We start from the raw sequence: 15166 nt of genomic DNA, 5'->3' as shown, positions 1-15166 counted from the left end.
AACAGGAAGAGGAACTATTCTAAGGACACACAGGACTAAACTGTAGCGAACAGGAAGAGGAACTACACACACACACACACACACACACACACACACACAGGACTAAACTGTAGCGAACAGGAAGAGGAACTACACACACACACAGGACTAAACTGTAGCGAACAGGAAGAGGAACTACACACGCACACACAGGACTAAACTGTAGCGAACAGGAAGAGGAACTACACACACACACACACACACACACACACAGGACTAAACTGTAGCGAACAGGAAGAGGAACTACACACACACACACACAGGACTAAACTGTAGCGAACAGGAAGAGGAACTACACACACACACACACAGGACTAAACTGTAGCGAGCTCATTTGTGACCATTCAACGCGAGATCAGTCGTTTTGTGCACAACATTATTTTTCAGAAAATCAACAATAACAAACTTCCGGGTTAAAATGTTGAATTTCACGTTTTCGCATAATTCGACTGTATACAGCGACCCGGCGAAGATTCAACACATTTGCTGTCATTCCCGTTGTGCACGCGCCGCTTAAAAAGGTGATTTCTCCTCTTCTGGCATATCGTGACAGGAGAACCATGTCAACTTTGGATGCGGTTATCTTAACGATAGTTTGTGTAATACCCTCGATATACATATCGCTGGAAAGCTTAGTTTATGGCCGTTCACGTGAGCACAATAACTTAATTTAGAAAATGTTACGGAAACGTCTGGTTCCGCTTTACAGGGTCACATTTGTGTGTGTGTGTGTGTGTGTGTGTGTGTGTGTGTGTGTGTGTGTGTGTGTGTGTGTGTGTGTGTGTGTGTGTGTACCGAAACAACTGGTTCCGCTTTACAGGGTCACATTTGGCTCTGGATGGCCCTCGTGCATGCCACACAAACATGTAAACAGGAAACCAATAAATACAAACAGCATGTTGCTGACTCCTCTATCATGGCTTGATGACTCAGTTATTCCAAGAGTGTGTGTGTGTGTGTGTGTGTGCGCCCGTGCGCCCGTGCGTGTGTGTGTGTGTGTGTATGCGCCCGTGCGTGAGTGTGTGTGTGTGTGTGTGTGTGTGTGTGTGTGCGCGCCCGTGTGTGTGTGTGTGTCTCCTCCATGCTCTGCCTGCCTCAGCTGTGGGTGGAGCTATTGTGCTCAGGGCACACAGATTCTTCACACACACACACACACACACTGTCCAGTTTCCCTCCGTACTCTTGTGGACTAGCTGTGGTTTGTGGTTTGTCTACAGAAACATAGGTAAGCTGTGTTCATACACTCTTAAACCCTTTCACAGTTGTGTGTGTGTGTGTCTGTGTGTGTGTGTCTGTGTGTGTGTCTGTGTGTGTGTGTGTGTTGGGGTGGGGTTCGCTATAGACTCAATACGGTTAACAAAATGGACTAGGAAGGACCATGCTGGAAATAAGTATTGTACTTTTGCACGTCATCCTTTAGATTTGTCTTATTTTGTCTTAATCCAGAAATAAATCAAATCAAATCAAATAGGAGTACAGACCAACTTACCACAGAACAGATTAAGGAACAAAATTAGTTTGTGTGTGTGTGTGTTTGTGTGTGTTTATGATGAGACAGGGATGGGGATGTACAGTATGTGTATATGACTGAAAGCTAGTGTGTTTCCCCTTTCTGTATTCTTTCTCTTTCTCTCCCCTCTCCCTCCCCTTTCTCTCTCTCTTTCTCTCTCTCTTTCTCTCTCCCCTCTCCCCCATGTAAGTATGGCTTTGCCACAGGTGAGCTTAAAAACTCTCTCTCTCTCTCTCTCTCTCTCTCTCTCTCTCTCTCTCTCTCTCTCCCCATGCTGCCCTTATCTCTCGTCATAAGTGCAACTGTTGAATATTTCCACTTCATGAACTTGTCAGTAACAGTTCCACACCACTAAACCACGGCGGACATCGCCATAGCGATAGCTTAACTTACCCACACTGCTTTGCTGTCTACACTGCACTCTACTGTTCCTATGGATACTAGTAGTAATGTGATCAATGTGTTCTATACTGACCTATACTGCTGCCATAGTTACTACTATCACTACTACTAGTGCTACTGTTAACCCATTGATATGGCAAAGTTTAGTCAGCTATGAGGTTAATACGCTGGGGGGACGATATACAGGGGATGGAATTCTTCTCTTCATTCTTTTTGAGTTAAAGCACATGTGATGCAGTGGGCTACTGGGCACTGTAGTTAATGCAGGGGTGGGTTAATGCATGCTACTGGGCACTGTAGTTAATGCAGGGGTGGGTTAATGCATGCTACTGGGCACTGTAGTTAATGCAGGGGTGGGTTAATGCATGCTACTGGGCACTGTAGTTAATGCAGGGGTGGGTTAATACATGTTACTGGGCACTGTAGTTAATGCAGGGGTGGGTTAATGCAGGGGTGGGTTAATACATGTTACTGGGCACTGTAGTTAATGCAGGGGTGGGTTAATACATGTTACTGGGCACTGTAGTTAATGCAGGGGTGGGTTAATGCGTGCTACTGGGCACTGTAGTTAATGCAGGGGTGGGTTAATGCAGGGGTGGGTTAATACATGTTACTGGGCACTGTAGTTAATGCAGGGGTGGGTTAATGCATGCTACTGGGCACTGTAGTTAATGCAGGGGTGGGTTAATGCGTGCTACTGGGCACTGTAGTTAATGCAGGGGTGGGTTAATGCGTGCTACTGGGCACTGTAGTTAATGCAGGGGTGGGTTAATGCGTGCTACTGGGCACTGTAGTTAATGCAGGGGTGGGTTAATGCGTGCTACTGGGCACTGTAGTTAATGCAGGGGTGGGTTAATGCGTGCTACTGGGCACTGTAGTTAATGCAGGGGTGGGTTAATACGTGCTACTGGGCACTGTAGTTAATGCAGGGGTGGGTTAATGCATGCTACTGGGCACTGTAGTTAATGCAGGGGTGGGTTAATGCAGGGGTGGGTTAATGCGTGCTACTGGGCACTGTAGTTAATGCAGGGGTGGGTTAATGCATGCTACTGGGCACTGTAGTTAATGCAGGGGTGGGTTAATGCGTGCTACTGGGCACTGTAGTTAATGCAGGGGTGGGTTAATGCAGGGGTGGGTTAATGCGTGCTACTGGGCACTGTAGTTAATGCAGGGGTGGGTTAATACATGCTACTGGGCACTGTAGTTAATGCAGGGGTGGGTTAATACATGTTACTGGGCACTGTAGTTAATGCAGGGGTGGGTTAATGCATGTTACTGGGCACTGTAGTTAATGCAGGGGTGTGTGTGTGTGTGTGTGTGTGTGTGTGTGTGTGGGTTAATGCGTGCTACTGGGCACTGTAGTTACTGTAATGCAGGGGTGGGTTAATGCATGCTACTGGGCACTGTAGTTAATGCAGGGGTGGGTTAATGCGTGCTACTGGGCACTGTAGTTAATGCAGGGGTGGGTTAATGCATGCTACTGGGCACTGTAGTTAATGCAGGGGTGGGTTAATACATGTTACTGGGCACTGTAGTTAATGCAGGGGTGGGTTAATGCATGCTACTGGGCACTGTAGTTAATGCAGGGGTGGGTTAATACATGTTACTGGGCACTGTAGTTAATGCAGAGGTGGGTTAATGCATGCTACTGGGCACTGTAGTTAATGCAGGGGTGGGTTAATGCATGCTACTGGGCACTGTAGTTAATGCAGGGGTGGGTTAATGCGTGCTACTGGGCACTGTAGTTAATGCAGGGGTGGGTTAATGCATGCTACTGGGCACTGTAGTTAATGCAGGGGTGGGTTAATGCATGCTACTGGGCACTGTAGTTAATGCAGGGGTGGGTTAATGCGTGTGTGTGTGTGTGTGTGTGTGTGTGTGTGGGTTAATGCGTGCTGTACTACTCTTTTATTTACATAAAAACACTGCACACACCAGAGCAGCTAACGCACAGGAAATGACTGCACACAGCACAGCAGCTAACATCAGCGTCACTATCAGCACCAGCACCCACACTGTATTCCCATAGCCCTCTCTCTCTCCCTCCCTCTCTCTCCCTCTCTCTCTCTCTCTGTATATATATATATATATATATATATATATATGTATACATTATCTCTCTCAAGGGCTTTGGTCTGGTCTCAGCATTGGTGGGGGGGCACGTCCCCCCCTCCTGTTGTCACAAGTTCACAACACCAAAATTGTTGGTTGAATGATTGATACGATGCCGGTACCAGTAATATTGAATTGTAATATTGTGTGATCATTCACATCAGTGGCAATATTACACTATGATTGGCCCTCCGCACACACACACACACACACACACACTCACACACACACATAGAAAGTGATGCTTATGTCATAGGTATTCATATACTGTACTTAGATTGGTATTCATATACTGTACTTACTTACTTACTTGGATATGTGGATTTAATTCATCACGTGTGCACCATAGTTTACCTTGTATTGCTTTGCATTTGCACAAATACATTAGCCTACAGAACAGAATACACAAACAGGGAAATGTCTCGGATCCATTGTTTATTGCGTCTGCAAGATTCTAACTTGCGGTAGCTTAATTAACAGTCAGTGACACCTCTGAGTGACTTCTATTTTGTTGTGCTATATGTCGTGCTGCCCAACCCTAATCAACATGACTTTGTGGTTGAAAGATTACAGAAGCTGGATTCAGCTCAGTCTCTTTTGCTGTCGTCCTGGCCGTTGGAATCTGTCCAAATAGCACAAGTTCGCTAATATATTGGTGTGGACAATTTTGTCATCTCAAAATATTGATGGGGAGCAGTGCCTAGTGTCCGCCCCTAAACCTATGCCCATGACATCGCTATACAGTACTGTACATATCTAGTGCCGTGTCCCCCCTAAACCTATGCCCATGATCTCTCTCTCTCTCTCTCTCTCTCTCTCTATATATATATATATATATATACTGTATCTTTCCATTTATATACTGTATGTACTGTGTCCTTGTCTCTTCATCGTTATTCCCCTCTGTGTTAAACTCTCTTCCTCCTCCCTTCTTCCTCTTTGTTCCCGCATTGTTCCCTCTGTCTCTCCTCCCCTCCTCCCCTCCTCCCTTCTTCCTATTTCTCCATCTTTACTCTTCTCTTGTTCTCTCTCTCTCTCTCTCCCTCTAAATGCTAAATCGATAAAAGGGTCACTGACCAGACTAGAGCCGAATGTCTTAATGCGTGTGTCTGTATGTGTGCGACAGTGCGTGCTTGTGCATGTGTGTGTGTGTGTGTGTGTGTATATGTCTGTATGTATGTGTGTGTGTGTGTGTGTGTGTGTGTGTGTGTGTGTGTGTGTGTGTGTGAGTGTGTGTAATTAGATAAATGAGGGCGGAACCGGATCAGGTTTCTCTTTGACAGTGCCCTTCATTGTGTGTGTGTGTGTGTGTGTGTGTGTGTGTGTGTGTGTGTGTAAGAGAGAGAGAGCGAGCGTGTGTATGTGTGTGTGTGTGTGTGTGTGTGTGTGTAAGAGAGAGAGCGAGCGTGTGTGTGTGTGTGTGTGTGTGTGTGTGTGTGCGTGTGTGTGTGTGTGTGCGTGTGTGTGTGTGTGTGAGAGAGAGAGAGCGAGCGTGTGTGTGTGTGTGTGTGTGTGTGTGTGTGTGTGAGAGAGAGAGCGAGCGTGTGTGTGTGTGTGTGTGTGTGCGTGTGTGTGTGTGTACGGGAGAGAGAGCCCCCACAACACTATGCACAGTGGGATGCCCAGCACTTGTTGGAGATGCCGTGACACAAAAAGGAATTTGGAGTCTTGTAATTAAAACAACAAAAATTCATTTTTTGCTTCCTAGAAAGAGCCAAACAATCGCGCAGGCAACATTCACATTCACATTCACATTTACACTTTTATCCAGAGCGTCTTACATACGTCACTTATATCGTAAGTAAAATAACATAGATGTAGATACTTTACAGATAAAGTCAGGAGCAGCTGTTGGACATGACTGTGAGGTCTACACGGACGCTAACCGTCTTAGCCAAGCTATCACCCACTCATGCCTTGCTGCAGGACAGCACATCTCCATGATCACTCACTCATGCTGCAGGACAGCACATCTCCATGATCAGCCGGCTGGTTGCCTCAGTACAGCACTTCTCCATGATCAGCCGGCTGGTTGCCTCAGTACAGCACTTCTCCATGATCAGCCGGCTGGTTGCCTCAGTACAGCACATCTCCATGATCACTCACTCATGCTTGCTGCAGGACAGCACTTCTCCATGATCAGCCGGCTGGTTGATAAATGGAAAGTTATGACACCTCCCCACATGTGACATGTGAGGCTTACCAGAAGGTGTGTTGAAACCACTCAAGGAATGTTCCAGAGAAATGGGAAATTACTCCGCAAGAAGAATGAGATAACTCAGAGTTCACTTCAGGGTGAAAAATCTCATTTTTACTCTCTAATTTGTACCGTGGCAGACATCCAGGGCTTCGATGCTCAATGTTTTCAGGAAGTACTTGTATTACTTGTGAGGAACACACAAAGACATAATTGTGTTCAATAACACGGAAGCAATGCGGGCCATAGCTTTTGCACAAATTGCAGCAGAAATACACCAAATGTTGAAAAAAAAGTTCACGTGTGATGAAATCTTGGGTCTGTAATTCACCTCTTCTGATTCTGAAGGAGAATATCTGCCTTTTGGAGATTGGATATGCGTCTGTGAGGCAGTGGAGGTGTGTCTTTGCGTGTAAACATCAATAGGCGCGTTCAAGTTGGCTGCGCAGCACAAAAACTGCGCAGCACAAGATGCACGTGGTTAAAAATCTGTCCACGATGGTCTAGATGGGCGTGTTTTTGACTCGGCAGTCGGTATCACATGGCCTCAACTTATCGCGGGAGCAAGGCGTGGCCAGGCGGCTGCTCCGCAAAAGAGCAGCCGGTCTGGAGGTACTGCGGAGAGCAGCGGAGCCTAGACCCTGCCTTCATGACGTCAGGTCTTTGCCCTAATTGGCTTTTACATCCCTGACGTGTGTGCAGGTGTTTAGATGCCTCCCCATATCCACAAGAGTCCGTGCGGGTCCGTGCCTCGTGATTCGTCACATGGTCAAGTCTAGACCACGCGAAGTAGAGAGTGTACAACTTCATAGCAGCGTTTGCATCCCCGCCCCTGCTGCCACCGGCAGCTCTCGTTGCTGCAAAAGGTCATTTGGAGTTGAACTTGAACCCGACCAATGTCTACTAAGCACACCATACGTATTTGGACCCTCTGCCCAACATTGCTGCAGGTGCCAGTGATAATCATGATGATGGTGTCCGTTAATTAGCCCTTTTCACGTGATGTCAGCCGAAGCGTTGCTGGGTATCCTCCGGCATGTCCAGCCGCCAAATACTACAGAAGAAGAAGAAGAAGTATTCATGGGTTTCATCAGGTCCCTTTCCGCAGGTGTGTACAATCAAGCACCTTGATTATCAATGCAGACTGCATGGTGCTTGATTGATAGTAAAACTGCTCAAAAATATGTTCAACACCCATTATACAACAATTGGATTCGATGGAACTATTTAAGCCTGCCTTACACTGACAAGATTTGGGAAAGATTCTTGAAAGATTGTAGTCTTTTAACTAATGCCCCTCATTCAGACTTTACTCAAAAGACTACAGTCTTTCAAGAATCTTTCCCAAATCTTGCCAGTGTAAGGTAGGCTTTATTTGTTTCTGATTGGCCAAGAGACGTTCCATTAGTTGAAATATCCCACGACACTCAACTCAGACTTTGCACAGCTAATAATAAATCACTCCGCGATACAATGTGAAGTTGTGAAGTTTTAAACGAACTGTCACGTTGCATCCAAGCTGTAACACAGACGCTCAGAACATAGTATATGACGGAGGTGGATTTTAGCTAGTTGGATGGCATGTAGGCTAAGTAAAATAGTGATGTTTCAAAGCTAAAAGCATGTCCTAACCAGACGCAATGCGAGCTACCGTTTATTAGGCTACATTGCTTGACAACGGGAGAGATAGAACTAACGACTGGCTTTTGGCCATAGCAACCGTCCGTTTAGCCTCCGGCCTCGTGGCTATGGCAGAACACCTGTGGGAATATCCATTACCAACCCCACTCTCACTCGTGCTATACTGCTGAAGCAGAGCCATATAAAGAGAGTTGCGACAACTCCATTGACGCTAATGTTCCATATTTTCTCAACAATAGTTCCTGGAAGTTAGGATCGAACACTATTTAAAAGACGGTTATTCTAACGAACAGTCAATCGCTTCCGGGAACTATTTTGATCTATTTAAAGTTACATGAACCACGTCACAAACCGAATTTTCTGTACCCGAGTTGTCGCAACTCTCCCTTTATATGGCTCTGTGCTGAAGTATTTACTGAAAGGTGCATAATTCCATGTGATTGCCATCCAATGATGTCATGATTACATCATAATGACGTCATGAGTAACCTGACTCCCTTCATAGACTCAATGATTTTCACATTTCTGACCACTTTCAAGCCATGGCCTCTTAAAAGTGTTGTTTTTTTAAAACCTGGTACCTAAAGGGTTAATTAGTCGTGTGTGTGTGTGTGTGTGTGTGTGTGTGTGTGTGTGTGTGTGTGTATGTGTGTGTGTTTGTTGTTCTTATGTTTTTACTTAGTTGTATGTGTTTTGGCCGTTTTGGGGCGTTTATAGTGGCATCTGCCTCCATAGTGGTCGTTCATTTGCTGGTGTTCGGGGAGCACCACAGAACAGCCGTGATCTTTCACACCCTCCTCTCCCTCCTCTCCCTCCTCTCCCTCAGGCAACACTCATTCACATTTCCCAACCAGTACACAGAAGTACAGTTTATTCACTTCTGTCTGATAAGGCGCTATGAAAGCTACGGATCAGGTTTTCTAACCAATGCAGCACTGCTAAAGAGACGTGTCTTTGCTCGACTCCACAAGAGCCCAGCTTGCGTGACTCTGCATCAGATGTAAATATTTACACAAGCGCTCTTTCTTCCTCCCTTTCTCTGTGTGTTTGCTTAAATGACCTCACATTCCTGCCCAGTCGGTCTGCGGAGCACACACACACACGCACACACACACACACACACACACACACACACACACACACACACACACACATACACACACACACACACACACACACAGGGCCAGTGGTCTGCTGGGCTAAACTCAATCCTCCTTAATGATGATGAGCGACTCTTACGCAAGGCCAGAAGAGAGGCCTCCTTCTTAACCCCTCACAGCCAATCAAAACACACACCAGCACATTCCACCAGGCCTGATTGGTCCTCCTCGTTAACCCCTCACTGCCGGGCTCAGACAGCCAATCAAAACACATACCAGCACATTCCACCAGGCCTGATTGGTCCTCCTCGTTAACCCCTCACTGCCGGGCTCAGACAGCCAATCAAAACACATACCAGCACATTCCACCAGGCCTGATTGGTCCCTCCTCGTTAACTCCTCACTGTCGGGCTCAGACAGCCAATCAAAACACACACCAGCACATTCCACCAGTTCTGATTGGTTGAGGTCATCTCTAGACCTGCCCACCTGTGCTCCTGAATCCTCTCTGGGAAGACTGCAGAGCGGAAACTTCTCAGGCACTGTGATAGGTCACTTTGCCTGCCAATTAGGGCTCTCTCTCTCTCTCTCTCACTCTCTCTCTCTGTCACAATGTGAGTTACTCAGTCACTCACTTCCTCAATTTATAACCGTAAATCGGACACATTGACGTGTACATAGTGTGTACATAGTGTGTAATGTTCAATTGTTATGTGAGAGATCGTCTTATGGCATGGATTCAAGTTTTTCGAAAACTTCGAAACTCGTCAAAAGATGAAGGAATTCCGACCTTTTGCATGTGTACAGTAAGTAGTACCTGTAGCTTTTTCCACAACACAACGGGGGCAGGTTCTTTGATACGGGCGTTTATTTGGACACACTAAAGGCTCCACACTCCGTTCACACCGTGAGAACTACCAAGTAATCACCAAATGGATACATCAGTGTACAGTGTACAAACAATAAAACGATACAAAGAAACAAAGAAAAACAATATAAAACAAAGTAACAAATACCTCGTTGGACGCTGGTTATAGAAAGAGGTTGAGCTTAACTTAATTCTTCTCTTGTGAGTACAAGTATACCAGGCCTAAAACGGTGCATAAATTGGTTGGTTTTACAGTAATATACACATTAAGATAAAACAAATATTGCAAATAAAATGACATAAAACAAAAGGAAATAAATACCTTGTTGCACCCAGCTAGATTAAGCACTATAACTTCAGGCTTAATGCAAATAAAGGCAAAGCTTAGCGTTATGGTCTGCCTCCACCGTGACAATGGCAATAGTGAACTATGCGTGCAATGTCCTCAAAATGGCTCCACCGAGGAGGCCTATTCATGGCTCCACCAAGGCCTAGTTATGGCTGGCTGATTGGTGTTGGTGTGTTTTCAGGTGTGTGTCTGACGTGTTTTCAATCACCCAAACCAATGGGTTTTGTGTTTTGAATAGATGTGTTTTCCCAGTGGTATCCATGAGATTTCATTGATGACTGAAGTGTCTTAGGTATGAAATAGTGCGTAGTGTGCAGGGACAAGTGTGTTGCAGAATAGCTGCTAAAGTGCAAAGCAGCGCTTTTGTTTAAGGTATGGTTGCACTGTGTTGAAGGTTAAAGCTTCACGTTTTGTTTCTTTGGTCTACGCATGTGTCTGTAGTGTCCAAGCAGTGGGCAAAAACTAATGTCTCTAACTATCTCTCTCTCTCCCTCTCTCTCTCTCTCCTCTATCTCTCTCGCCTCTCTCTCCTCCCTCTCTCTCTCCTCTCTCTCTCTCTCTCCTCTATCTCTCCCTCCCTCTCTCTCTCCTCTCTCTCTCTCTTGTCTCTGCCACTCCCTCTGTCTCTTCTGTTTCACTGCTCTGTTCATCTTCTGCCTTGTCTAGATCAATAAAATGGACGGCAACATGAGAAACAACAGGCTCCATGTCCTAGTGGATCCACACAGTGTGTGTACGTGTGTGTGTGTGTGTGTGTGTGTGTGTGTGTGTGTGTGTCTTATATGTGTGCATCTGTGTCTGAGGTCCCTGTTGTGTGTTTTGCAGGGATGGGTGAAAATCATTTTTTTACCCACATTTTTTTACACACATTTTTAAAAAATCAAATACTTCATTTTAAATGTATCAAAATGAAGCTACCTGAAGCTACCCTGTGTGTGTGTGTGTGTGTGTGTGTGTGTGTGTGTGTGTGTGTGTGTGTGTGTGTGTGTGTGTGTGTGTGTGTAACGGAACTGTCTCCTATTGTGAAAATGTGGAAAGTACTAGATCATATTTCCACTCAACTGTGTGTGTGTGTGTGTGTGTGTGTGTGTGTGTGTGTGTGTGTGTGTGTGTGTGTGTGTGTGTGTGTGTGTGTGTGTGTGTGTGTGTGTGTGTGTGTGTGTGTGTACATTGGGAAGTTCCAAAGGGGAATCATCTTGAGCCGTATGCAGGAACTGAATCAGTGCAGCAGGGGGAACAGAGAGGACCAGCTGTTTGCAAGAAAGAGACACAGTCACACACACACACACACACACATGCACACACACATATGCACAGACACAGTCATACACACACACACACACACACACACACACACACACACACACACACACACATGCACACACATATATACACACACACACACACACACACACACACACACACACACATGTACACACACACACACACACACACATGTACACACATGTACACACACACACATGCACAGACACAGACACAGACAGACACACACACACACATACACACACATGTACACACATGTACACACACACACACATGCACAGACACAGACACAGACACACACACACACACACACACACACAAACACACGCATACATGCACACGCGCACACACATACACACACCCTCTCTTTCACACACACACACACACACACACACACACACACACACACACACACACAATAAGAAGTTCTATAGTATTCTGTTAATTAGTTAATGAAGAAATTAATCAAATGTCTGAACACACCGAGTATATCTCCAGTTTTAGTGTGTGTGTGTGTGTGTGTGTGTGTGTGTGTGTGTGTGTGTGTCACCAGTTGTTGTTACCTCCTAGAAGTCTACTGCTTATCAAGTGCAGGAAGTCTTTGATTGCTCCCAGTTCCTCAGGAGCAGTTACTGTATAGCCGCATAGTTTGAGCCCTTTCCTTTTGGTGGGGGCGGGGGGCACTGGGCTTGTTTGTCATGGGGGGGGGGGGGGGGTCTCCTCACTTTGGTCATGGGGAGAGGATGAGGGGCTGCTGTTGGGCATGACGAATGGGTGGGGGTGTTGAGGAGGGTGGGGGTGTTGAGGTTGATGATGGGGGTGTTGAGGAGGGTGGGGGTGTTGAGGATGATGGTGGGTGTTGAGGAGGGTGGGGGTGTTGAGGATAATGGTGGGTGTTGAGGGTGGGGGTGGGGGTGTTGAGGAAGGTGGGGGTGTTGAGGTTGATGGTGGGGGTGTTGAGGAGGGTGGGGGTATTGAGGAGGGTGGGGTTCTATTGGGGGGGCACTGGGCTTGTTTGTCATGGGGGGGGGGGGTTCTCCTCACTTTGGTCATGGTCAGAGGATGAGGGGCTGCTGTTGGGCATGACGAATGGGTGGGGGTGTTGAGGAGGGTGGGGGTGTTGAGGTTGATGATGGGGGTGTTGAGGTTGATGGTGGGTGTTGAGGAGGGTGGGGGTGTTGAGGTTGATGGTGGGGGTGTTGAGGATGATGGTGGGGGTGTTGGATGAGGGTGGGGGTGTTGAGGTTGATGGTGGGGGTGTTGAGGTTGATGGTGGGGGTGTTGAGGTTGATGGTGGGGGTGTTGAGGTTGATGGTGGGGGTGTTCAGGAGGGTGGGGGTGTTGAGGAGGGTGGGGGTATTGAGGAGGGTGGGGTTGTATTGAGGAGGGTAGTGCGTCATGTCTGGCTACATCCCAGCTATCCCCTCTCTCTTTCTCTCCACCCCTCTCTCTCTCTCCCTCACTCTCTCTCCATCACCCCCTCTTTCTCTCTCCATCACTCCTCTCTCTCTCTCTCCATCACTCCTCTCTCTCTCCATCACACCCCCCCCTCTCTCTCTCTTCCTCTCTCTCTCTCTCTCTCTCTCTCTATATATATATATATATATAATCACCCGTCTTTAAGTGCTCCGTTCATTTTCATTTCTAAATCAATAAGATGGATGCCAGCATGACCAGCCACAGGCTCAATCTGCTAATGGAGCCATGTGTGTGTGTGTGTGTGTGTGTGTGTGTGTGTGTGTGTGTGTGTGTTCACGTATGAGTGGATCAGTCCAGTAGTCTGAGGAGTAAGTAAAGGAAGTGCATCTTTATTTCCATAGCAACCCAAAGCGATCCACAGATACATCAAGACATAAATAATTAAACAAACGAATAAATAAACGAATTTCCCTCACGGGATCAAAAGAGTTTATACACTTATACCCTTGTGTTGGAGTGAGTGTGACCACCCTATTTGTGTTTAGTGCATGTACGGTATGATCGGCCACGTTAGTGTGTGCTTCTTATTGGGGCCTGTTCCCCGCTCCCGTACCAATAACCGTGTTTGACTTGATCTGGAGTCATTACACTGGTGTCAGAAGTGAAAGCCTCTCTGGGGGGAAAATGGCAGCCTCCACCCAACCAGCGGAAGAAGGAGCAGCCCGGGTCCTTTCCGTTGGACAGGAGCTCAAAGCAGGAGCCAGAAACAGCCCTTATCAGAGCTGTGGAATAGCAGCCGTAGACCTTCTGGTATTGCAGCTGTAGATGTAGGCCTTCTGTCATTGCAGCTGCTGATGTAGGCCTTCTGTCAGTGCAGCTGCAGATGTAGGCCTTCTGTCATTGCAGATGTAGGCCTTCTGTCAGTGCAGCTGCAGATGTAGGCCTTCTGTCATTGCAGATGTAGGCCTTCTGTCAGTGCAGCTGCAGATGTAGGCCTTCTGTCAGTGCAGCTGCAGATGTAGGCCTTCTGTCATTGCAGATGCAGATGTAGGCCTTCTGTCATTGCAGATGTAGGCCTTCTGTCATTGGAGATGCAGATGTAGGCCTTCTGTCAGTGCAGCTGCAGATGTAGGCCTTCTGTCATTGGAGGTGCAGATGTAGGCCTTCTGTCATTGGAGGTGCAGATGTAGGCCTTCTGTCAGTGCAGATGCAGATGTAGGCCTTCTGTCAGTGCAGCTGCAGATGTAGGCCTTCTGTCATTGGAGGTGCAGATGTAGGCCTTCTGTCATTGGAGGTGCAGATGTAGGCCTTCTGTCAGTGCAGATGTAGATGTAGGCCTTCTGTCATTGGAGATGCAGATGTAGGCCTTCTGTCATTGCAGCCGCAGAGGAGCGGTTGCCGTCTGGTCCTGGCTAAGGGCACGTCGCTTGATTTGAGCCTCGTCGTCGGGTGAACGACACTTCTGCATTCGCTTTGCGGCCCTCTATTGGTTAAAAGTGCCCTATGTGCGTTTACCAGATCAGGTCGTGGATCTGTGGTTTGGTGAAAAAAAACTACAATACATCGCAATACATCATACTTTCATAAAATCATGCAACATACTCTACCCAGTCTGTGGACATAGTTATGCTTTAGTGTTGCTTTAAGTTAAAGAATAACAGACGTCACCTAGCAACGTGTGTGTGTCTGTGAGGGTGTGTGTGTGTGTGTGTGTGTGTGTGTGCAACGGGTGGTCTGTCCTGTGTTTGTCTCTGTTCAGAGTTAGAGGTGTGTGTGTGTGTGTGTGTGTGTGCGTGTGTGTGTGTATGTGAATATGGGAGAACATGGAATGAAAACAGAATGTCCATGTAATCTGGACTATGCTTGGTATTCAGTTGCTGACATAAATAGAATGCACGTGCAGAATGCATGTGTAGCCTGCTTCTAGAATCAGAACATGTGGACTGGGTTAGGCCATCGCTACAAAATAAATCAAAACCAGGACCAGATGGCTGCTACCTGCCCCCTTTCCTAAAAAACTACAAATTGTCGGCCCTTTCGTTAAAAAATTCTAAAACAACGATGTTTTTTAAAACCTTACAATAACATTAGCTAAATGAGCCTCACATTTTTCAGTAGCCATAGGTGTGTAGATTTGAACAATATCTGGCTTGGTTCTTACCGGGGCTTTTATCTCCTGATATATCCAATTTAGTTTACCACGCTCTGAGTTTAGTGCTGGCCTGGTGTGTTACCTGTCGGCCTT

General features: G+C 46.7%; 1 protein-coding gene across 2 annotated transcripts in view; it reads left to right on the top strand.

The window, feature by feature from the left end:
* Positions 1-1169: 1169 nt before the first annotated feature.
* LOC134070209 (lipopolysaccharide-induced tumor necrosis factor-alpha factor homolog) overlaps positions 1170-15166 on the top strand; it is a 40099-nt gene continuing 26102 nt past the window's right edge. The window contains exon 1 of one of the 2 annotated variants that reach the window (XM_062526484.1): positions 1170-1264. The gene's annotated coding sequence lies outside the window, so the exon portion shown is untranslated. Of the gene's footprint in view, positions 1265-9665; positions 9808-15166 lie in introns of those variants that run through there. The other variant, XM_062526483.1, reaches the window with a different exon arrangement.

Source organism: Sardina pilchardus, chromosome 22 (genome assembly GCF_963854185.1).
Source record: "Sardina pilchardus chromosome 22, fSarPil1.1, whole genome shotgun sequence".
NCBI lineage: Eukaryota > Metazoa > Chordata > Actinopteri > Clupeiformes > Clupeidae > Sardina > Sardina pilchardus.
Note: the sequence above shows the minus strand (reverse complement) of the source record. Positions and strands in the feature narration are given on the sequence as shown.